Source organism: Rhipicephalus sanguineus, chromosome 2 (assembly GCF_013339695.2).
Source record: "Rhipicephalus sanguineus isolate Rsan-2018 chromosome 2, BIME_Rsan_1.4, whole genome shotgun sequence".
In the NCBI taxonomy this organism is placed as follows: Eukaryota; Metazoa; Arthropoda; class Arachnida; order Ixodida; family Ixodidae; genus Rhipicephalus; species Rhipicephalus sanguineus.
Window position 1 is genome coordinate 238833657 of NC_051177.1, and position 24222 is coordinate 238857878.

Below are 24222 nucleotides of genomic sequence, written 5' to 3' on the forward strand. Positions count from 1 at the left end.
CACAGAACTGCTTGCTGCGCTGCTGTGCAAGGTATGGATGCTTGAAGAAAGAAGTAATGCGGGCAGCTCTGGTCATGTCTTTAGGGCTGATTAACGAGCTAGCCCAAAATTTTACATTGCTAAAGGCAGGTACAAGACATAATGCAGCTGCACGAGGATGTTTTCTGGATATGTGTTCACCTAAATGTGTACTAATTGCTGCTGTTTTCTGCATACCCTGTGACAGGTGTATCATAGTGGGCTCTGCACATCAGCTGCTGATGCTTTAGTTGGAGCTGACTTGGCCGTTCTCTTGCCCTCGCAGTGGTGGCTTAGCAACCTACTGTACTACTCAGTTATGCCGGAAACTCACACGCCCCTGTATGGCGAGCCCAGCCAGGTGCTGATGCGCATGTACGGCAGATCCCAGCGAAGGAAGGAAGCGAACCACCGTCCACCGAGAGTGTCATCTGTACTTTGCTGTCCGAGCGCAACCTTGGCCCCAAGCTCTACGGTGTCTTCCCGGAGGACGCCTCGAGGAGTACATTCCTGTAAGCAGCCACTTTCTGTTCATGCTTGCTCTTTATTGTGGGCATTGCCTGGAGAACTGTAGCTAATTGGGTGAATCAATAATGATGCATACATTACTAGCAGTGTAAGGATACTAAGTGCTAAGATCTGTACCAGTAGCTTAACCATAATGTTTTTTTTTCAGGTGGGGGGGGGGGGTTACCATACTTTATTTACGTGTATATATACACATGCAAAACTAAAAAGTTTCGGTGGGGGTTTAACCCCCCCCCCCCTGGCTACACCACTGATCTGTACTACCTGCAGTCCTCTTGCTTACTGGTTTTCTGATCTTGCTTTATGCCTTGAGAGAGTCAACACTTCTTTACGCTGTCAGTGCATGGTTGGTCTTTTGCTTTACATATGTGGTTTGATGATAAACCTTGACTCATGAGTCAGCACTTGTGTTGTGTTAATACGTTGTGTCTTCGTGCTGTTTGTGAAGTCTGTGTGAGTATTGTCGGGCACTGCTTCTGGCCAAACTATTACTAGGGTTACCAGGTTCCCAACAAAACCATAGTAATTGCTAGAGATAGAGAAGTTAATATTGTGCAAATTTGCCCACTTCTTCAGCTGGTAACATCATGTTCAGCAACCAGCTGTCTGTGTTGCTTATCTCAGCGCACTTCATTGCTTTTCTTTAGGACTAGCTTGTACAGTTTTGGCGAGGTATGTGTAAGCCACCATGGCTCTGTCTTACACACAGAACTCCCGTAGAAAGATACTGACATTATTTTTTAAAGCAAAATGGTGTGAGCAGTAACAAGCAGAAAAATTTTAACAGCTCAATGAGAATGACCAGGCAGTGTTTGGTTTGATGAGATGAAATGGTCACACTGGCTTTCAGAAACCCCATTCAAAATTGACTGTCCAAGGTGAATGCATGTACTACGAAACTCCAAGAGAAATGAAGCATTCTAAATATTTCTGATGGCAAATATTCTTGGAGGCATAAAAGTCCCAAGAAGTTCTGGGAAGTGCTATTTCTAAAAACAATGCTTTTGATAATTGTATTCATTATTGCCCTTGTCTTCTTTGTCATCCACTGGGTCATGTTCCAACTGCAACATGTATCTGTGATAAACAGTATGTGTTTAATTTTAAATACTAGCAAACTTACAAAAGTCATGTCCAGGTGCTAAGATGCAAGTGGGTGTGCTGGAATTGAAGCTTGTAAATGTCAGGCTCTTTGTGTACATAGTGTGCTTGCATTTAGAGCACCAGTGAAATTCTGTGTGAGACAAGACGGGCAACAAAAACATGCAGAAAGTCGCTTGGGCTGTTTTGCTTTGTGGTTAGTGGCCCGAATTGCTAACTTTCATTTCTGCGTATTTTTTTTTGTTATTGGGGAAGGTTTACAGAGAAGAAGTCTGTTAAGTACCCCGAATATTAATAATCTTGCTTAATAATGATTGCAATAATAATGGATAAGTAATGATTTCAGGTTGTTGATTATTCTGATTTGGCACAGGCTTGACCGATGTTCACACCTCCATTTCATTGGATATAATTAAAAGTTTTATCGTAACATTGGCCAGTATTAACTGAACTTTAATGTTACAGTAACTGGAAACATTCAAAACAAGTTAATTGGAAAGCATCAACAGGGCAGTAATGAAATTTCAAACCAGCAAGTCATGACTTTCTTCGTTGGATACTGCTGTGGATAAGCTGCCTTGCTGTACCATGTGGTTTGCTACGAAAAAATATTAGTGCAAGTGAGTAAGGACTGGAACAGCGATATCACAGGATGCGTTGGTCTTTTTTTCAAGCATGGCAGGATCATAATAGGAGGATTGATCTGTGCTTTTGAGTGGCCAGCAGAAAGCCATCCTAAAGCCCACATTTCGAATGCTAATCACGATTTAGCGCTGCAGTCATTGGTCACTTGTGCAATCCTTTTCCATTGCAGCTGTATGACAGGGCACAAACAATGAGTGACACTCATGTTTCTCTTCCAAGAACTTCTGGTCTAGCACTTAATTCCAGTTTTCCGAATATTCAGAAAATTTTTGTTAAATAATTAAACTGGTACGAAATCGATGGTTGTTTTCAAGTTAAGAGGTATGTTGGATACATATATTGAAGCATAAGTTTACTTAAGATAAGGGCCAATTAACTGCCAGGATAGTTAATGAAAATTAATGGATGAGTTCACTGAAAGAGCAGACACTTCTCTTATGAGCGGCTGGGATTATTGTGACACTGGGCGGAGCAGATCTCAACCATGAGCTTTTGTCTATGTGGCCTCTGAGATCCGCATCAGCTGCGCACGTAGCACAAACTTAGCCCAAGGAATACACCAGGGCAAACGAACACAGACGTGCGAGTGCCGCTTCCAGACACCCAAGTCAAGGAGGATTAGGGTGGCCTCCAGATTTTATATAAACCCTTGAGAAAACATGAGTGTAGATCAAAGATGTCAAAGTAGATTTTTTCCTGATGAAAGAACTAAGTATGCACCTAGCTCTATGCAAGCATGTTTTCTTTCTTTAAGGCCAAACCCCATATGCGCGAAAATGCACGCGACAGCGACGGGCGATGCTATGAGCGACGAAACGAGCCGTTCGCGCGACGTGTCGCGTGGTCGTTTTCCGCGCGATCGCTCGGTTTTCCAGATTTGGAATCCGTCGCTCATCGCCCGGAAGTGCTGTGCTCAAGCACCCAATAGCAAAACACCGGAACAAGATGCATCAGTGACCTATAGCTGATTGCAGCCACTTTCTTATCGACGCTGTATCGACGCGCATCAACAACAACGTTCATCAACATGGCCAACGGCGACGAGCGCAACGTTGACGTTGTTGAACACGAACGTGTGTTACGGGACCTCAGGGCCGGGAACTACAAGTTCCGCGCCCTCTGTGACGCGGCTTGGCGGCATGTAGCAGCAGTGATGGGATCGAAAACAGTGCTGCAAGACAATGATGAATGTTTTATGTACAATTAAGCAACAAAACATCGTATTTTACATTGCATACCGCTGACAACGGGCCACTTTTGGCACGAGTAACGCCCTCATGCCAGCAACAGTGGAGATCGCTCGCCGAAGCCGTCGCGTGAATGGGGTTTGCCCATCCAAGCGACCGCTTGCGCGAAGACCATCTACGTCGCGTCGCTCGTCGCTGTTACGTGTATTTTTGCATATATGGGGTTTCGCCTTTAAAGGGGCACGGACATAAAATTTCAAGCTCGAGATGTGTCCTTCATTCAATTGCTCGGCATGCATAAGTATTTTTGACCAAATTTGAATGGCGTCCGTCACCTGGAAGTTAGCTTATTTCGAGGGCAAAGAGTGTACGGAAGCTCAAAGGGCCTTCCATATCTCCCTGCGACATCGACACTGCTGTGACGTGTTCGGTGTGGCGCATAGCATTCTGAGTGACGATGCGCTATACAGCGATGACGTCGACGAACCGAGTGGTTTTATCGTCGCACAGACGCCTGGAAACTCTCATTCTTCATGCTTGACCTTCGTCACGCTGCTTTGAATGAAGTCTTGAAGTACACGTTGCTGGGCTAGTCGGTTCATGTCCAAGTACAAGCCACAAAGCATGGCTGTTTTTGCGCGAGGAAATAACGAAGCGCGCACCCCTGGACCCCTTCCCTCGTTATTTCCTTGCGCAAAAACAGCCATACTTTGTGGCTTGTACTTGCTTTGAATGATTGCATGAAATTACAAGACGCAAACCGCCACGAAAAGACAGGCGAAAGAAAAAAACATGATTCGATGTGTGTTTGTAAGTCAGCATGTCGGGGAACTGTTGTGAGCTGCAGTTAAAATTGTGTTGTTGGAAGTACGGAAAAAGCGGAATGGAGTGTGTCGTTTCATTACACTGTCACGTGGTTTATTCACGTACAAACGTGAAGGAACGATGAGGAACGTCGAGGAACGTCGAGGGTCCAAAATCCAAGCAAGCGCAAGCTCGGGTCGCGTGGCTACCACTCACGATGTAGCTTGCTTTCTTGGCTGCTTCGTCGTCGTCTCGTACTCTTCACTACATTGGCCCCTGGTGAATAGCGGAGCCATCCTGGCGACCTAAGGCGTTGTCAGTATAGCGGGGTCGTAATAGGGCTTCAGGCGGCTGACATGGACGATTTCTCGACCACGACGACGTAAATCGTGGGATGCTGTCAGAGGCTCAACCTCATAATTGACAGGAGACGTGCGAGAAAGAATGCGGTAGGGCCCCTGATATCGGGCACGCAATTTCGAGGAAAGGCCAGGAGTGCTCGATGGGATCCAGAGCCAAACGAGGTCACCAGTCGTGAAAGTAGAGAGAGGTCGGTCGGTGTCGTGCCGTAGCTTTTGGTGGCCTTGGTCCTCGGTGGTCAGCGAACGGGCTAATTGTCTGCAATCTTCGGCGTATCTGGCAACGTCAGAAATCGCAGTATATTCAGACGAGTCCGGCGTATAGGGAAGCATAGTGTCCAGCGTGCAGGACGGGTCGCGTCCGTATAAAAGAAAGAAAGGTGAGAAACCGGTGGTCGCGTGCGTTGCGGTGTTGTACGCGTACGTGACGAACGGCAGGACGGTGTCCCAGTTGGTCTGGTCTGATGCCGTGTACATTGTCAACATATCACCGAGTGTGCGATTAAATCGTTCCGTGAGGCCATTCGTCTGCGGATGATATGCGGTGGTCATTCGATGAACGATGTTGCACTGGACGAGCAAGGCCTGAATAGCGTCAGACAGGAAAACACGCCCTCTGTCGCTCAAAAGTTCACGGGGAGCACCGTGGCGAAGGACAAAGTTGCGTAAGATAAAAAACGCAACCTCTCTTGCAGTCGCCGTTGGAAGTGCTGCAGTCTCTGCGTAACGGGTGAGGTGGTCCACGCCAACAATGATCCACCGATTCCCAGAGGAAGTCGGGGGAAGCGGGCCATATAAGTCGATGCCGACGCGGTCGAATGGACGTCCCGGACAAGGTAGAGGCTGAAGTGGACCGGCTAGGGCGTTGAGGTGGAGCTTTACGCTGCTGACAAGCAGTACAAGCACGTACGTACTTGCGCACGAACGTGTACATGCCGCGCCAGTAGTATCGCTGACGCAAGCGGTTGTAAGTCTTCAGAGCGCCAGCGTGAGCGCTTTGCAGGTCGTTGTGAAAAGCAGTGCAGACTTCTGTGCGCATGTGGCGCGGGATCACTAGCAACCACCTCCGACCGTCAGGTGCGTAATTACGCCGATAGAGGAGGCCGTCGCGGAGTGCGAAATGCGTGGCTTGACGACGGAGAGTTCTTGACGCTGGATGAACCAATGAACCAGCCAGAAAGTCGACGAGTTCGGAGATCCACGCATCCTTGCGTTGCTCCGACGGCATGTCTGCGAAGTCAAGGGGCGTCAAGACAGCTGACGTGGCTGACGGCGAAGCTGTGTCAGGCGGTAACGGTGAGCGGGATAGCGCATCAGCGTCCGAGTGCTTCCGGCCGGATCTGTACACAACATGAATGTCGTATTCCTGCAGCCGAAGCGCCCAACGACCGAGGCGGCCTGAAGGATCTTTCAGAGATGAGAGCCAACAGAGCGCGTGATGGTCCGTGACTACTTCGAAGGGGCGGCCATAAAGGTACGGACGGAACTTGGTCAAAGCCCAGATTATGGCGAGGCACTCTTTTTCAGTGACTGAGTAGTTGCACTCCGCTTTCTTCAGGGTTCGACTCGCGTAAGCAACAACGTACTCGTCGTATCCTGGTTTCCGTTGAGCCAGTACAGCACCAAGACCGACACCGCTGGCGTCAGTATGGACCTCCGTAGGCGCATTAGGGTCAAAGTGACGGAGTATCGGAGGTGACGTTAATAAGCGCCGTAGCGTCATGAAAGCTTCATCGCACTCTGGTGACCAAGCCGACAGGCCGTTAGAGGCTGTCAGTAGGTTGGTAAGAGGTGCGATGATAGAAGCGAAGTCGCGCACAAATCGACGAAAATATGAGCACAGCCCAATAAAGCTTCGGAGCGTCTTGATGGAATTGGGCTTGGGGTACTCGGCCACGGCACGAAGTTTAGCGGGATCCGGAAGAACGCCTTCCTTGCAGACGACGTGACCTAGTATGGTGAGTTGGCGCGCAGCAAAATGGCACTTCTTGATGTTAAGTTGAAGGCCAGCAGAGGCGAGGCACGTGAGAATAGCGCGAAGACGAACTAGATGAGTCGGAAAATCGCGGGAAAATACAACAATGTCGTCAAGGTAGCACAGGCAGGTATTCCACTTGTGGCCACGAAGGATGTTATCCATCATTCGTTCGAAGGTAGCTGGGGCGTTGCAGAGTCCGAAGGGCATCACCTTGAACTCATAAAGCCCATCGGGAGTAACGAACGCAGTCTTCGGGCGGTCAGGGTCAGCGAGTGGAACTTGCCAATAGCCCGATCGTAAATCCAAGGACGAGAAATATTCTGCTCCTTGCAAGCAATCGAGGGCATCGTCGATGCGTGGCAATGGGTATACATCCTTCCGAGTTATCTTATTCAGGCGGCGGTAGTCGACGCAGAATCTGATAGAGCCATCCTTTTTGCGCACAAGCACGACAGGGGACGACCAGGGGCTCTCAGATGGCTGAATGACTCCGCGCGTGAGCATATCATCGACTTGTTCATTGATAACACGGCGCTCTTCTGCCGAAACGCGATATGGTCGTTGGCGTAAAGGGGCATGACCACCGGTGTCGATGTGGTGCGTGACGCTCGTTGTGCGACCCAGCGATGGCTGACCGCAGTCGAAGGATGAGCGGAACTCTTCTAGAAGGGCCAATAGTTCGCGTCGATGGTCCAATGATAGATCCGGGGACACAGAAGGGTGAAAAATGTCTGACTTCGGAGGTGCCGCAACAGGGGCTGTCATGGCATTCAGCTGGTGGTGAAGTGGGGCTTCAGCGAACTCCAGAAAGCGAAGCAGGTCAACGGCATGTATGCTTCCCAAACATTCCCCGCGAAGTAGACGAACGGGCGAGGTGCGCAAGTTGGCAATCGGCATGATGGTAGCGCCGGATTCGACGGTGAGTACGGCAAACGGCAGTCGTAGGGCGTGGCGGCGGAGAAACAGCTCTGACGGGGCGAACAGGACAGCGCCGTCAGGAGCGGCCGGACAAGTCAAGGCGACAAGGGTGGACGTGTTTGGGGCTACGTCAGCGTCGGCAGCAATGACAAGTTTACATGCGTCAGATATGGTAGGCCCCGAAACAGAAGATTGCAGCGGCGTAAGGGCGACTTCTGCTCGGGCGCAATCTATGATGGCGCGATGACGTGAAAGGAAGTCCCAGCCGAGGATAACGTCGTGAGAGCAGGACGGCAGCACGAAAAACTCAATGACGTAAAGTTCGCCTTGAATATTAACGCGCGCGGTGCACACGGCTGAAGGTGCTATGAACTGCGAGTTCGCAGTGCGGAGCATGAGTCCTGAGAGCGACGTGGTCACTTTTTTTAACTGGCGGCAGAGGCTCTCGCAGATTACGGAAACGGCGGCCCCGGTATCAATTAGCGCTTGGGCCGTGGTCCCTTCAACATTGACGTCGATAACGTTTTGCGGCGAAAAAGACGGAGGCCTTGGGCAGTTCGCTTCGCATGCAGTTCTTGCCTCCGGAACTGCAGCGATCAGTTTCCCTCTTGCGCAGCAGGTCGGCGACGCATAGGTGACAGGGAGCGTCGCCGAGGGGACGGTGACCGGTGGGTGTCGTTGGGTCGTTGATCACGGGCATACTCCGGTGGCGACCGGGACGACGACGCGACCGGCCTGCCGTCGGCGTCGAAGTGAGGAGGGGCGTAGTTTGGGGGCGACCTGGACGACGACGCAACTGGCATGCCCACGGCGTCGAAAGTTGGAGGAACGAGGCGACAATGGCGAGCGACGTGGCCGGCGAGGCCACAGGAGAAACAGATGGGCCGATTGTCCGGGGTTCGCCACGCGTCGGAGCGGCGGAAAGACGGAGCCGAGGGGTTTGGGATGGGCGGCGACGAAGCATACGCGGATGTTGGCAAGACACGGGGCGGCGTAAGTGGCCGAGGTGGAGCGTAAGGCATAGATTGGTGATACGCGGTGGTCGCCAAGGCATGGGACGGCATCAGTGGTCGAGGTGGAGCAGAGGGCATGCGCTGTTGAGGGGGCCGCGCAGCAACGGCGGCGTAGGTAAGCGGCGCAGTGACGGGCGGTTGTTGGAACATGGGTGGGAGAGCCTCAGCAACTTGCGTCCGAATGGCTTGTTGAATGCCCGGAGCCAGAGGATGCGCCGGTTCGTGAGTGAGCGGCAGTAAGGACAGCTGGCGTGCGACTTCTTCACGGATGAAGTCTTTGATCGTGGGCTGGAGAGTCGGCTGAGTGGCCGGAGGGACAGCTAGCTGCAAGCTGGAGAGCGTGTCGGGGGTCGGGAGGGCCTGACGGGCGATCGCGCGCTGCCTGCGCAATTCGTCGAAACTCTGACAGAGGGAAACTAGCGCAGCGACTGTGGTGGGATTCCGCGCGAGCAGCAGCTGGAAGGCGCCGTCCTCGATGCCCTTCAAGATGTGGTTGATTTTGACCTCCTCAGGCATAGCGGGGTCGACGCGGGTGCACAGATGGAGGACATCCTCGATGTAACCCGTGTAGGTCTCACCCGGTTGTTGTGCACGCTGACGCAAGCGCTGCTCGGCGAGAAGCTTGCGAGCCGCAGGCCGTCCAAAGACGTCCTTGATAGCAGTCTTGAAAGCTGACCAAGATGGAAGCTCGGCCTCGTGGTTGTGATACCACAGTTGGGCTATGTCGGCAAGGTAGAATTGCACATACCCAAGCTTCATTGGATCGTCCCATCTGTTGCTGGCGCCGACTTTGTCATACCTCGACAGCCACTCGTCCACGTCCGATTCACCGGAGCCAGAGAAGATGGGGGGGTCCCGCTGAGGATACACGGCGCCACAAGTGACAGTGGACAGCCGAAGGGCCAGGCTGGGAAGGAGTCTCGGTGGCCATGTTGGTATCACGAAGGGGGGGAAGCTTACGGGAGCGAAGATCCAGGGTCGTAGGGGAAACCCACGTACCTCCACCAAATGTCACGTGGTTTATTCACGTACAAACGTGAAGGAACGATGAGGAACGTCGAGGAACGTCGAGGGTCCAAAATCCAAGCAAGCGCAAGCTCGGGTCGCGTGGCTACCACTCACGATGTAGCTTGCTTTCTTGGCTGCTTCGTCGTCGTCTCGTACTCTTCACTACAACACGTACAGTACACGCCATCATAACCACAAGCTATCAAAGTGGAGTAGCGTATAGATAAATATTATCGCTAACAAGTAACAAGCATGTAGCGTTAATAGTAAATTTTAGTTCATCCGTGGACTTCCTTGTGCTAGCGTAATACCGGGTTGCTGCAGCCGTAAACCTGAGAGGCCGGATAGGTGGGGCCATCTGGTGGCGCACAGAAGAACGTGGCAAGAAACCTATCGTATTCTATTTCTCCGCTGGTGTGCATTCACTATACCGATATTCCATTGACCCTTTTGCGTATACCGGAATGCCGTGCACGCTGAAATTCTCTAATAGAGCTAATTGAGACACACCAGCGAGTATGGCCCAAGTGTGCGTCCCCGGGCACCACCTCGTTGCTGCTTGGAATGGCATCCATTTTTGAATCGCTGTTTTGCGAAGGGTCGAAGCGAAAATGATTTGCGACGTCGCATATTGCAGTGATTCCAAGTTCCAAAATGTCGTCTTCAACACTAGTCGATACTTTTACACTGTATATACAGTGTAAAACAGTAACACTGTATATACAGTGTTACTGTTTAAACAACACTGTATATACAGTAACTCTAGGCATGACTGAATGTGCGCACCTAGCAGACAAAACGTTAGCTGAGAAGCTGATCCTCATGTCACTCCTTTCTTGCGGACAAGTGGTAACCGGGGCGTGGCCTGGAGTTGACCGCGAGGAAGCGCTGCCAGCGCTAAAATATGGCGGGCTTGCCGGCCGTTTTGAATTGTGCTAGATACCGGTGATATAAATCAATAAAAAAGATAGTTATTTGTCCCTCAGTTGCATTTTTGGTCGCGAATCGCTACTAGGCGCGAGTAGATAACTACTCGTGGGTGCAAAAGTCTTGACATGCGTAAATTTGATGTCAGTGCTCCTTTAACCGTTACATATTGTGCCATCACCTTAACTCGGTGATGACTAGGCTAGTGCAAATATTCGAGCACTTCGAATATTCGAATGAATAATACAGTATTCGAATTCGCTTTGATTCGAGTTTAAATTATTGAAAATTTCGAAGTATTCGAAATGAACGAATAGGTGTATATTAGTACGCTTGTAACCCCCCTGTAAAGGTTGTTTAACTGCAGTGGAGGGGTGCTATACCGTGAATACACCTTTCCAGGGAAAATCCGCACTGCTGCGAAGCCCCACTTCAAGGTTAAATGAACATATTACCCTCACATTAATTCATCATTTTGAAGTTTAAAAGCTTGTTATACTGGCTTATATGCTCCAAGTATCGTAAATTTTAAAACGTAACATATTTTACAGGTTATCAATTGCATTCTACTGAAAGCCAAATCCTGCTACTATTCAAAGTTGCTTCCACTTCCTTTGAACCAATAAGAATGACATTTGCACACACCTTGTAAAAATTAAAAAAAAAAAAAAAACATTGTGCAGGTTGGTTGAGTCATGACAAGTATGCTCATTTTTCTTTATAATATGTCATATATACTATTTGAACTTGATTCGAAATTATTCGACCAAAATCACTATTCGCTTCAAACCTAAAATTTACTTTTCGCACAAGCCTAGTGACGACGTGGCAACTCAAATTATACAAGCTGTTTACACAGCACCACATTGTGCCTTTGTGACACAAAATATCGTTACTGATGTACACCGATACAGATTAAAAAATGTTTGCTTTCACGCTGATATGATGTAGAAACATGAAAATGTTATTGGCTGGGCTGACATCCACAGTCGAACCTGGGTATATTGAACCCTGGTACATCGAATTATCATCTATGTCGAACGGTTGTAACATCCCTTTAGAAATGTGATGATGAAGTATTGTACTGTACTATGCATATACCGACAATGTCCACTGCCATATGTCGAACGCTGCTGCAAGTGTGCTTCTTCTAATGGTACTGCTATCACTTCTCTTGTGAATGAAGATTTTCGTGCTGACAAAAGTGCACTGTTTTGGCAGATGCTGTTACACTAGGCACTTAGTCCGATTCTGAAGGGAACGGCATGTCATGAGGGAAAAATGAGGAAGATGCGTGTCTCAGAGCATCGGTGACTTGTGCAGCGAGGGTCTTTTAAACTACATGATGGATTTGCGATTGTGGGCTTTGCTGCAAGGCAGCTGTGTAGAGTTGTGAGGCCTACTAATAGTTGAGAGAACTAATTGCCTTGCAGTGAAGTGTGCTACCTGGGACCTAAATCTCTTACAGATTGATTGAATTACTGAAATATTGAGCAATCATGCGATCCTCTTCACATTCTATATCTGGATTTGACTGTATGCTCAAGTTGGTAGCAGTGTACCTGCGACAGAGTTCTTTGGTTGTCATCAACTGTAATTTGTTGTGTGCTGTAACTTACTAACCATAATTGCATGCCTGTTTGCAGTGCTAACTAACATGCTTTATGTTCACATGTGGCACGGTGAGGGCAAATTGATTGTGTACAGGCCCTGTGCTCTGCCTTTGGTTTCCATAAAATTGTCCTCAAGCAGCAAGCTCTGGCTGGCTGGCCAGAACAGAAGAAGCAGATGTGTTGGTTCTATTGGTGTGGAAAGTGTCAATGAACTGGTGTGCCTCCTCCATATCATGCTCGAAGTACAGTTGAAGTGCCTGCGAGATACTTGTCAAAATCATTATCTGTGTAGAAGCTGTAATAAAACTGGTAAGAAGTGATAAGAAGCCCTTAGACTGTGTAGAAGCTGAAGACATTTCAAGTAAACAGTTGCATCGAGTTCAGAATGCTTTCATGATCAATAGTTTCAAATGTGACAGTGCTATGCGCCACGTTCGCACCACAATATCGGAAAACAATATCGTGCTGCTCCCTGGGCCTTTCCGGTATCCCTGGCATTTATCGTGACGTCACCAGGGAGCATCTGCAACGTCGCCTGCAGCAGATGTTGCCGGCTGGTAAAATAAGAGCCTGTTTCCTAGCAAGCAAGCACGCATGCATCCTGCTCCTCCTCGTCGTGTTGCTCTGCACTCAAATGAGGAGGAGTACTTGGCCAGCAAGAGAGACCAGCTGACAACCAAAGCATAGCGAAGGAAAAAGCGAAAAGAGCGAGGGCCACGTTTCGATCATCAGGCGCATTTAACTCTGCTATTACTGTACCATTTCAAAAAATTCTCGTGGCTACGTGTTCATTGCTAGCTCGGGCATAAGTAGAATGCCACAACTAAATTTTGGCCCCTGGGTGGTTTAGGCGTCCTTTAAAGGAGGTACCAATTCAATCCACCAAGGCGACCAGACCGCCACTTCTAGTAAGAAACGAGCTGCATAAAACATGTTGACCTTTTTAATTGTCAACTGTGCAACCCCTTCAGTCATAATTTTCTGTGCTACGGTCATCCCTTTCTATAAAAGAAATGTTGCAAGGTTTATAGATGGGTAATCTAACATACCGTATTTACTCGAATCTAACGCGCACCTTTTTTCCGGAAAAACGAGTCCAAAAATCGCATGCGCGTTAGAATCGAGTACCGAAAAAAAAAAAAAAAAGAAACTCGGTTATCGTATTGCCATCGACATTTCAAAATGGCCGCCTCCTACGATTTCTGCCATTTTTCAGTTCGTAAGTTCGTACGTGTGCTGAGGAGATTGTCATCCCGTTCTGCGTTCGCATCGACGGCATGGAAGTGCCGACTCCAAATACTCGACGTGTGTACCACGATGCCGCATTTAAAAGAATAGTTATTACATGTGCAGAGAGACGGACGGAAATCGGGCCGCATCGCAGTCGTTCGGATATAGTTCGGAGTTCCCGAAACGTGCGTGTGAGACTGGCGCAAACAGAAGCAGATTTTTTACAGCAAAGCTTCACGAAAAAGGTTTCAGTGGACCAAAGCAGGGCCGGTTTCCCGAAATCAAAGAGCGTTGACAGCGACAAGGAGTTGTCCGACAGCGACGAGGACTGATCCATTACGCGACTCGTATCGCCGCCGTAGTGGTGACAGTTTTAACGGCAAGGCCCGCTTTTTGACTTTGTGTTTTACTTTTTTGAAACTTTAGTTCTTTAAAACCCAAATGCTTGTTCTTCTGAGTGTGCGAAGTTTGACTCCTACGAACTTTTTTTGTTCTTTTCTCTCACTAAAAATGGGTGCGCGTTACAATCGATGTATTACTTTTTTCTTTTTTTTGGTCGCGGAAAACGGGTGCGCGTTACAATCGAGGGCGCGGTAGAATCGAGTAAATACGGTACTCTTGATTTGATGTTTGCTTTCAGTGTCTTTTTGAGGCAGTTCCTGTAATATTATTCTTTTCAAATAATTTTATGGAACTTGCACCGTTCATTGAGTAGCATGCATTGTGCAATTTTATTTGAGTACAGATACAATGACTGTAATGAAATGTAGTTTTCTTGGATTTTTCACTCCAATAAATATTGTCGTTGGGGGTACATAAATTTCGTGCAGGAGTATAGCATATGCAATAGATGTTTCTACACTTTCCAGCATAATAGAACCAGCCCATTTGCTTCCACTGCATGAAACTGATGGAGAGCTCTCGCGAATATTGGAGTCAAGAGTGCAGTCCTGAAGACCAACTTTACAGGTTTGTTCACCGCTGACCGAGGCAGAAGAATGGCAAGAAAAGTTTGGGTACCAGCCTACCTCCGGAGTAACGTTTTCATGAGTGTCTGGCACGTATGTGCATGTTGTAAAACACTCTTGCTGTCTTTCCTCTTATTCTAACTTTGGGTTTGTGCAATTGGCTATGCTTGGCATGTGGCCTTATGTGCTAAAGTTTTAGGGTTCAAGCCATCAACTTCCCTCCCCCTTTGTGCTGAATCCTAATTTCAGTAGCAGGCAGTCCAGACAGGGCACATATTGGTGAAAATGTGTCGTGGCTTTTTGTATCCTGCAGACCAAGTTGCATGTGTGCTCGGTGCAAAATTCCAAATGATGTCTTCGGTTGCTCTCACAAACGGTTGACACCACCAACACCAGCCTAAAAAAAAAACATTTTCACTCAGTGTGAGTATTTTGCATTCTAGGCAGTGCACATAACTCATTCTAGTGAACGAGGGTAGAGAAATAACGCATGTGTGAAACCTCCTAGCAATTCGAGACTCTTGATGAATGTTAGATCACACGTAAAATCGTGACGCACGCATAAGATGATTGTTCCCTGTACTCCATGTGTCAGATGCCAAACGTGTGCTTAAAAGATGAGGTATTTATGTTAGTTTCTTGTCGCTAGGATTGATGTTTCAAGCTGGGCTGGTTGGCACTGGCACTGTCATGCACTGTGGTTAAGGCACCAAGTAAGATGAAGACATAAACATGAGCGGTAAAGAACAGGTTCCAGTCCTGTGCAGCACACATACCCTGATGCTCGTGTTTGTCTTCACTTTCCTTAGCACCGTAATCATGTTTCACAGTGTGTTGTCACTAGCAGCTCTTAATAGAATGGGGCTGGGTGCGGCTTGCACCTTTGTACTTGTAAGAGGATGCAGAGTTTACGTTTCACAGTAACTTAATGTCGAAGCGAGAAAAGGCACTTTAGAAAGTGCCATGACCAGCTGCCTAACATTTTATTTAAAAGGTTGTGTTTGATGTAAGTGTTAATAGGTAGTGACTGTAAGGACAGTGCGCAGTCTATGATTAAAGCCCTATCTGTACTTGTTTATAAGAGGCTTGACATAGATACACTGAGGGAACTGGGTATTTTCAGTCTAGGTGCTAGTAGTGTGTAAGGTTGTTTTACCTTGTAATTGCTTTCAATTATGCATAAGGAATATTACTGAAAGGATTATAGGAGACAGTTTGCTTTTGCTGGCAGTGTATGAAGTTACTCAATACATATTGCAGGTAGTTGGTTTTTAAAAATTTCAAGTAAGTTGGTGACTGAATAGCCTTCGATTAAACTTTCCTGTTTTCTTGCATTATAGCCTGCATAGTTTCTACTAGTCGCAAATATATGGAAGCAAATTTTAACCTTGCAATCTTTCACATCCGATGCCGCCAGCTGTACATGAGCGTGACAGCGCTGTGGTTTACTTTGTGAAAATGTGCCCTAAAAGCGTGCTAATCCTTTTCAAGATGTTTCATTGAGACGCTGATTTACCAGACATTCTATTTGCAGTGGCTTCACACTGCTGCTGTTCATGTGGTGCAAGTACAGTTAGTACCTTCTGTGACATCATTTTGTTTGTTTTTGTGGTTGTGTTCACTATGGAGACAAAGACCCAAGACTCTGCATGGGGCAGTTTGCATGTTGTAAAGTTTGCAAGTCTAGTGTGTTTTTTTTTTCAACAAGAGGTTCTTGGTGTTTCCAGGCACGAGCGTTGACACTCCAGCAGTTGAAGGACCCAGAAATTTCACTGCTGATCTCCAAAAAGTTAGCAAGGGTCCATGTATTGCAAGCCCCCTTGGTCAAGGAGCCCACATGGCTTTTCAACAATATGAACAGGTATTATGCTCACTGCTCCCTCTGATGTTTAGTTTATCTTTAATATATAGAAAAATAGAATGATAGCAAAAGTAGTGATGAGACTAGCAACACATTTTGAGGAGAAAGTGGGGAGGGTTTCTCCACCACAACTTAAGGACCCCCTGCTTGATGATCAGCAGTCCATAGGCCTACATATGTACTTATTCCCTCTCCTCCATCTCGCATATGTACGCACGCACACGCACAGAGACCGTGTGTATCGGGAGGCCTCCATCAAGCATTGTTGAGCTTCCTTGAACGAAGGACTGGTGGCATGTAGATTTGTAGGTTTAAGGCACAAGCTTTTCAAACGAACCACTTTCTTGAATGTTTCAGCAAGCACTGTCACTATAGAGCTATGCTGTATAGACTAGAATCACCTAATGAAACCAACAGACAATAAAGCTAAAGAACGTATGGGGGACATCATTTGTAGCTTTCAACCGTAGTATAGTAATTATGACGTAAATGGAAAGGAAGTAAAGTGGATGAAAAAATCAACTTGCCGCAGGTAGGGAATGAACCCACAACCTGAGGATAATGCGTCCGATGCTCTACCAATTGAACTACAGCGGCGGTCGCTTTGCCATCCACTTTATTGGGTATTTATGTTTGACCTAATCCTGGGAGTATCATCTAGCGCCGTTCGCAGCTATGACGACGAGTGTGAAACACACTTTTCTAGCCAGCTGGGGTCACATAGCCTAACAAAGAAACGAGCCCTTGATTGATTCCTCCTTTCCCACTGTTCACAGAAGTCACTTATAATGTGCTTAAGATGAAAAGGAAGAACTGCTTTAAATAATTCATTTATTTTTTAAATTTCATTTTATTTAGGTGTACTGCAGACTCACCATGGCCCTTACAGGAGTGGGCACCTAAATATTGCAATGAATATTTAATACACCGTACCAAGTTCATAAAAGAGTCAATGATGTCGAACACGTATTTATACTTCAAATCCACTCAAGTATCGTAAGAAGAACGACATGCACATAGGTTTCTTTGCACACAAAATAACCGTCAGCACATATTAGATTACACATTGCAAATTACAGGTAGGCTTCCGACATAGATAAATAGCACAAAAACGATATGATAGGAAGAAATAACAAATTAATACATTGTAATAATGTTAGGGGTAAACAAAAGGTGATCACGAAAGTAGACAAGTACCATCGGTAAATAAAATAGTAGGCAGTAGTAACAAAATAATACAGGCTATTACATTTAGGATTAGACAAGTGATAATAAACTATGAGGCATGTTTCAAGAATCAGTCATTCGAACTAGGACTTTGTATAGAACGCAGTGACATAAAATGGCACAAAAATCAGCAGTGGCACAGGTAGGTCATAATTGTAAAGCATACAATCCTTTCTCAACTAATGTTAAGAAAGTAGGTAAGGTTCGGCTGTTTGTAATACTAGTAGGGTGCAGCTCATTCCATTTATGTGTCGTTAAAGTTTGATGCGCAGCTTTGCTTGGCTCTGTGCTCTCTTGGCACAGAACCATAAAAATCTGCCGTTTGTGGACCCCCACATGCGCAGTTTCAGTGCATGTAAAAGTTATTGACCCAGAATATCATTGGCACTATGCCAGAATCACACTATGAGGCCGATAATGATCAGTGGCTATGTCCGTGATTTTGCTCATCTCAGTTTTCTTGGTTACTTTCAGCTTCAAGATACCTTGGTTTTATTGTGTATACAGTAACATATTACATCAACAGTGAAACCTCCTTATTATACACCTGCTAGGAACGTGGCGTAACTATGCACTTAACTGTGGGGCGTAGCTTTGCACTAGACAGTTGTCTATCAGGAAACGAACCCTCGATCGATGCCTTCTCTTTCGTTTGTAGAGTCAAATATGTTGCTTTAATGTAGCCGTTTAGAAAATGTACACATTGTACCAATCTCACTTGGCAACTGTCAACTTCTATTATTGTCCACTGATCATCGAAAAAACTGGAAGAAACAGGTACTGAAAGTGGTCTCATTAACTGTTATGGCACTGAGACTACAAACACTGCAGCCGCCATTCTGTTTGGGTGTACATAGTAGAAAGGAACACACTTCTGAGCACAAAATGTATTTCAGCACAGAAACTTGCATGGATCTCGTGTATCATCGTGCTGTAGTGGTCCTCATCTGTGGTGCATTCACACATGTGCAGGTGGCTCAAGTATGCCCGTACCATCAAGGTGGACACCGTGCCCATCAAGCAACATACCATGGCTGTCAAGCTGCTCACAGTTGACCTTGCAGCTGAAGTCAACTGGCTGAAGTGAGTAGAGCGGTGTGTTTATTACGTGCTGGAATGTAGCTCTTCATAGTGCTCTCAGGTGATTCTTGGTGGTCAGCTAGGCTAGTGCATCATGTTTGCACACCCTGACTAACATGGTGCTGGAGGTTAAAAAAAAAGGCACAGTTTCGCTGCAAGGGCAAAGTAGTGAATGCGATAGCAACTTATTGGAATGTAATATGAAGTGAGGCTAGTAGCTCAGTTCTTCAGGAAACCTGTCCGCTGCAGCGAGCAAAGTGACCTTTATGCTGTCTATGGCTTTAACACAAATTTTGCGATGAGAGCGCAACACGTGCAAAGGTATGCGCCTTCTGCTGATCCACTCAAAAGATACGGCAGGCGCAGCGCGGGCAACCATGCACGGCCAGTCAGAGTACACATTTCCTGTCGGAGCCACGCTAAAGGCATATCTAATTGTGGCAGCTTTGAAAGACATATCTAATTAGATGTGTAATGAAGGACTTCTTGAAATGTACTTACGCTCAGCGAACAAACAAATATTGCTTGGAAATACAGAGAGAGAGTATGAATATGCATGCGCTCCTCGTTGCTTTGTTACGTAGGTCGTCTTTTTTCCCCTACGCTGACTTTTTCTGCACGATCTCCAATTGCAGAGAGTTCCTTGCGAAGACCGAGTCTCCGATTGTGTTTTGCCATAATGACCTACAAGAAGGTAAGTGGACACATTCAGGTTTGGTTGTCAGAGTGCTGGTTCAGTTCAGGTGTTATCTAAAACGGCTTCACTGGGCATGTGCTGCCGGTGACCATGAGAGAGGAATAATGCTAGCTGTGACTCTAGTTCACTGTGTTCATAACAGCACAGAAAGAAGCACACGGCAGAGGCTTAACACTGAGCACTGATGTCCACCACCCTGCTACATTAAATTGATTGTTAGTATTGCTCTTTCACTGGTAGATGGAATGCTTGATGATTGCACCCCATGTTTACCAGTGCAGTTTTATTTTTTGCCTGCTGTGCTTCGAGGAGGGGCCAGTGGGAGGGAAGCCAAGATATAGATATTGCAGACTACTTGATTTATGGCGTCAGCAATTCTGTATATGCACCTAAAAACAATACAAAATGCTGAATCGTGAGCTATTTTCTTTTATATGCAGTGGCTCGTTTCTGAAGGTCCCAAAACTAATGTGTATGTTTTCCCGCTATAACTTGTGGCAGTTATAGTCATAGGGTATAGCATATTGAGGCCTCTTCTGATCTGATGTCATTTTGTTTGCCACATAACTTTAAAAAAATGCTTGTTTTTGTCTGTCCTTGCATCTCTTTTGCAGGAAACATTCTTTTCATGGATGGTCCGGGTCCCAAGGAAGAGAACATGGTGTTCATTGACTATGAGTATTGTGCCTACAACTACAGGTGAGTGTTTCACTACTGTATGTGCACTGCTTTCTTTTTTTTTCTCTCTCTCTCTCTGTTTTTTTTTTGTGCTGCTGATATGCAGGCACTCATTGTTACTTTCCACTTCCTGTCTTCCCTTTCGTTGTGTATCGGCAGGGGCTTTGACATTGCAAACCACTTTTGCGAATGGAGTATGACTACTCCTTATCCCGAGCATCCCTACTTCAAGGCTCTGCCTGGAGACTATCCTTCTGTAGAGCATCATGTATGTTTCAGTGTCCCTGGACATGTAGAGTTCGGTCCTGGCCGCCGTGGTCGCATTTTTGATGGAGGCAAAAGGCTAAGGCCCGTGTGCTGTGTGAAGTCGGTGCACATTAAAGAACACCACGTGGCCCGAAATTTCGCAGCCCTCCACTACGGCATGCCTCATAATATCTTGTGGCTTTGGTGTTGAAACCCCAGATATTATTGTTATTTTTAGACAGGTAGAGTGATAAACTCATAGTTTATGGTTGTAGGTGTGAGTGATAGCCACAATCAGCCCCTTTGGCCAGAAGTGACTATTATGCTGTAAGAAAACTACCAGTCAATCACATGGGAAATAGCTTTCTAAAGTCATGCTTTCTTAGGACTTTTGTTAGGCCTGTGGATATGGAAGCTCTTGGTTTATGTGAGCACGTGCAGCTGATTAAGTTTGTATTACCTTTATAAACCAACTGCTGTAGTGTCTAGGTATATTGTTTATGTGTAGGTGAGTCTTACATACTGGACTTTGTGACTTGGGAAACTTGTTGCTTGGTGGACCTTCTGATATAGATAAGAGATTTTGGCTGGAGAAAAGCTCTGGGGGCTGTGGAAAGCAAGTCTAAGTAAAATTTTCGACTCTGAAAAAGAATCCCGAGTGTGCAGCTAATAAAACGACTTGCTACTGCATAGTAAGGCGCAGACTCAGTATTCTGGTACGATCTGTCTTGTTTGATTTAGTTGTCCTCTTAGTAGCAGCTGAAACTAATGACTGTCGGTGTCTCGGCATCCCATGGTGTTGAGGGAAGAAAAAGGCTTATTACTAGAGCTGTGCGAATAGCAAAAGTGTGGTGCGAAGCGAACTCGAATATTGAAGTGTGAGTGCGAATCGAATAGAATATTTTTCAAATATTTCTCGAATATTTCTCGAATATTTTTTCTAATACTTCGAAGCGAAAATTGCAGAAAAAGAAGTTAGAGAGGATTCCTAAGCATATTCTTATGAGATGGCAACATGAAAGTGTTTCTTTTGCTTGGTTGATGAAGCACTGGTAGGGTGGTGTTTCATTAGTTGTCTTATCAACAGAATGCGTTGGCGGGCTAGTTGGTGAGAATCCTATTGCTTTTTTAGAGCAAAAACGACACCACAAGAAAGCAGACGGAACACAGCGCTACTCTCAACTGACATGGTTTTGCGTCACTCACACTCTTTATAGCAACCAGATACCGGTAGGAAATGCGCCGTGCACCCTATGCGCACAACCACCACACCTTGGACACCTGAGCGCAATCAAGAAAGTGTATCCAAAAGCAAAATTCAGAAAAAAACAAGGTAATGGAAGCACACTAATGCACTGTGACCCCAATGATTGAGTGAAAAAAGCTTCTGATAATTCTCGGGCGGTGGTGTCACGACTCTTTTTTAAGATAGTAGTTAGTCTAAACAAGGCTTGACAATTGCATTTTTTGCAGTGTGAGCTAAATGTGAGCCTGTACCAGTCGGCAGGGATCGCTCATGTTCTTTAAGGCGCTCATTCACACAGCGGCCTGACTGACCTACATACACTTTGCCACAAGAGAGTGGACCTTGTAGACCACCCCTACGCTGCACTCGACAACTTCTGGTGTCTCTTTTCACATTGCGGCTTTTTGTTTTCTTTACAAACACGCCTGCACAACATAGACAGTTTCCGGGGGGGGCAGGAAATACAACCGGGATTTGGTACCTAGTGGCCACATTCTTAAGATTGTGAGCCACTTTATGGCAATACGGCACTACTACTAGCTTCTTCTCAGGTCACAGTGCATTACACACACACAGTGCACACAGTGGGTCACAGTGCATTAGTGCCTTCCATTACCTTGTTTTCTTCTGAATTTGCTTTTTGGATACGCTTTCTTGATTGCGCTCAGGGTCCAGGTGTGGTGGTTGTGCATAGGGTGCACAGCGCATGTCCTACCGGTATCTGGTTGCTATAAAGAGTGGAGCGACGCAATAAACCATGTCAGTTGAGAGTAGCGCTGTGTTCCGTCTTCTTTCTTGTGGTGTCGTATTTTGCGCTAAAAAGGCAATATGGTTGTCTTATCAAGAATGAAGCAATGTCGAGGCCGAATTCTATTTATGTACATGATTTGGTGCAACCAAAGTGTTGCCGACAACACTTTCTCGTGATAGGCAAAGATGCCATTTCCTCAGCCTCTCTCCTCTTTCAACTTCTGTGGAAGCCCACCTGATGTGGCAGGCAAGGGTGTGCTCCCTTCAAGTCCGGATTCCAAATCTGCCTCGTAGATGTCGTTATACAAGAACATCTGAAATTTGGATGCTAAAAGCTTCGGATTCCGATTTTTCGGACTCCCTGCCCAAATTTCAGGTCCAAAACAGCATTGATTGAGCCCCTACCTCTGCCACATCTTTCATCTCCATGTTGGAACCAGGTTTTCTCGAGTTAATACATTTGCGACCGTGGCAGAGCTTGAAAGACAACTCTGCCGCAATACCGGGTTGTGATGAGGTGAAGCATATTGAAAATCTAGGGACCGCTTCCAATCGGACGTTGACTGTGCCTGGCAAAGTTCGACCGTAACGGAGCTTGAAAGACAACTCTGCCGCAATACCGGGGTGTGATGAGGTGAAGCATATTAAAATCTAGGGACCACTTTCAATCGGACGTTGACTGTGTCTTGGCAAAGTTCGACCGTAACGGAGCTTGAAAGGCAGCTTTTGCCGCAATACGAGATTGTAATGAGGTGAAGCTTATTGAAAATCTGAAGGGTCACTTTCAATCTGACGTTGACTGTATTTGTTTTTGGGAAGTTCGAATAGTAAAATTCCAGCGCGAATCGAATCGAATAGCAAACACTATTAGAAAAATATTCGAAATTTCGAATATTTGCACACCCCTACTTATTACTCAAGCTTCATGTCAGGTGTTTCATGTTTTTACTTCATCCGATCATGCACATTGCCAAGCTCACTGTATTGCTTTCCTGCTTCCCTTTCAGCGACTGTTCATTGCACGGTACCTCGCGACATACACCAAGTGCCTGGCAATGACAAATGAGCCTAAGCAGCCACCAAATCTGTGCACTGTGGACTATGTCCTCCACGAGGCACGTGTCTTCACATTGGCCTCTCATCTCTTCTGGACCCTCTGGAGTATCTTCAATGCCCAACATCAAAGATCAAGTTCGGCTATTGGGTATGCTTACTCAACTACTGCTGTATATACACCAAGAAAACTGTATTTCAAGGGGTTGCTTTCCCTGGCCTGCTACAGAATATTGCCATCTATAAGTGAACTTTGAATTTAAGGTGTCCCTCCAGCTCTTAACCCCCTGATAGAGTGGAGGGGAGGGGGGAAGGGAAGGGAGGAGATATATCTATCTATATTAATTCTTAAAAAGAAAGATCTCGACCAAGAGAACTGTCAAGTGTCCATACTGACCGTCGCAGTCAGTTAAGTCCGTTACCGAAAAACTAGTCACAAGTGTGCCGCTTGCACTCTCACACTTTCACGCATCATTATCTTGCTTCTTAATACATGATGTCCCTGAACTTGTTCTGTGACATTGTGAGTGCAGACCACGATTTAAGAAAAATAAGGTGCTGACACTCGCCACTCCCCTTAAGCAGAGGGCATGGACAGATTGTGTTTGTAGATGTCATTGACAATGAGTAGTTTTCGCTGCACGAGTACAGATGGCGCTACAGTATGGGGTCTCAGGGGCCTGCCCGGCTTGCATTCTGACTTAGCACGCGGTGGCAACTCTTCCTGAAAATTGTGTGTGAAGGCTTTTCTATGATATAGAACCTGGTTGTGTTGTCCCCTTGAGCCCTGTGAGTGCGCTTGCTTTGCTGATTCATATTCTGGGATTCACTCAACATATACCTCGACGCTGCCTGCATATCAGGGTTGCCGTTGGTGGCTACTTTGAGCCAAATTTCCGGTGAAAATTTCCGGTTGGCACCATGGCTACTTTCTGGCTACTTTGAGTTCTATTTTGGCGCATTTACTAGCCATTCTTCTTACTATTTGCAAATAAAATAACAAGCAATCCTAAAGAATAACCATTGTTTTCCAAGCTTCTTCTGCTGTGTTGGCCGATGCACGTGTATCTTCTCCTCCCGCCAGCGG

General features: G+C 46.5%; 1 pseudogene; it reads left to right on the forward strand.

Annotated features, from left to right (window-relative positions):
- Positions 1-23919, forward strand: part of LOC119382329 (choline/ethanolamine kinase-like) — a 24475-nt pseudogene extending 556 nt beyond the window's left edge.
- The last annotated feature ends 303 nt before the right edge of the window (positions 23920-24222 follow it).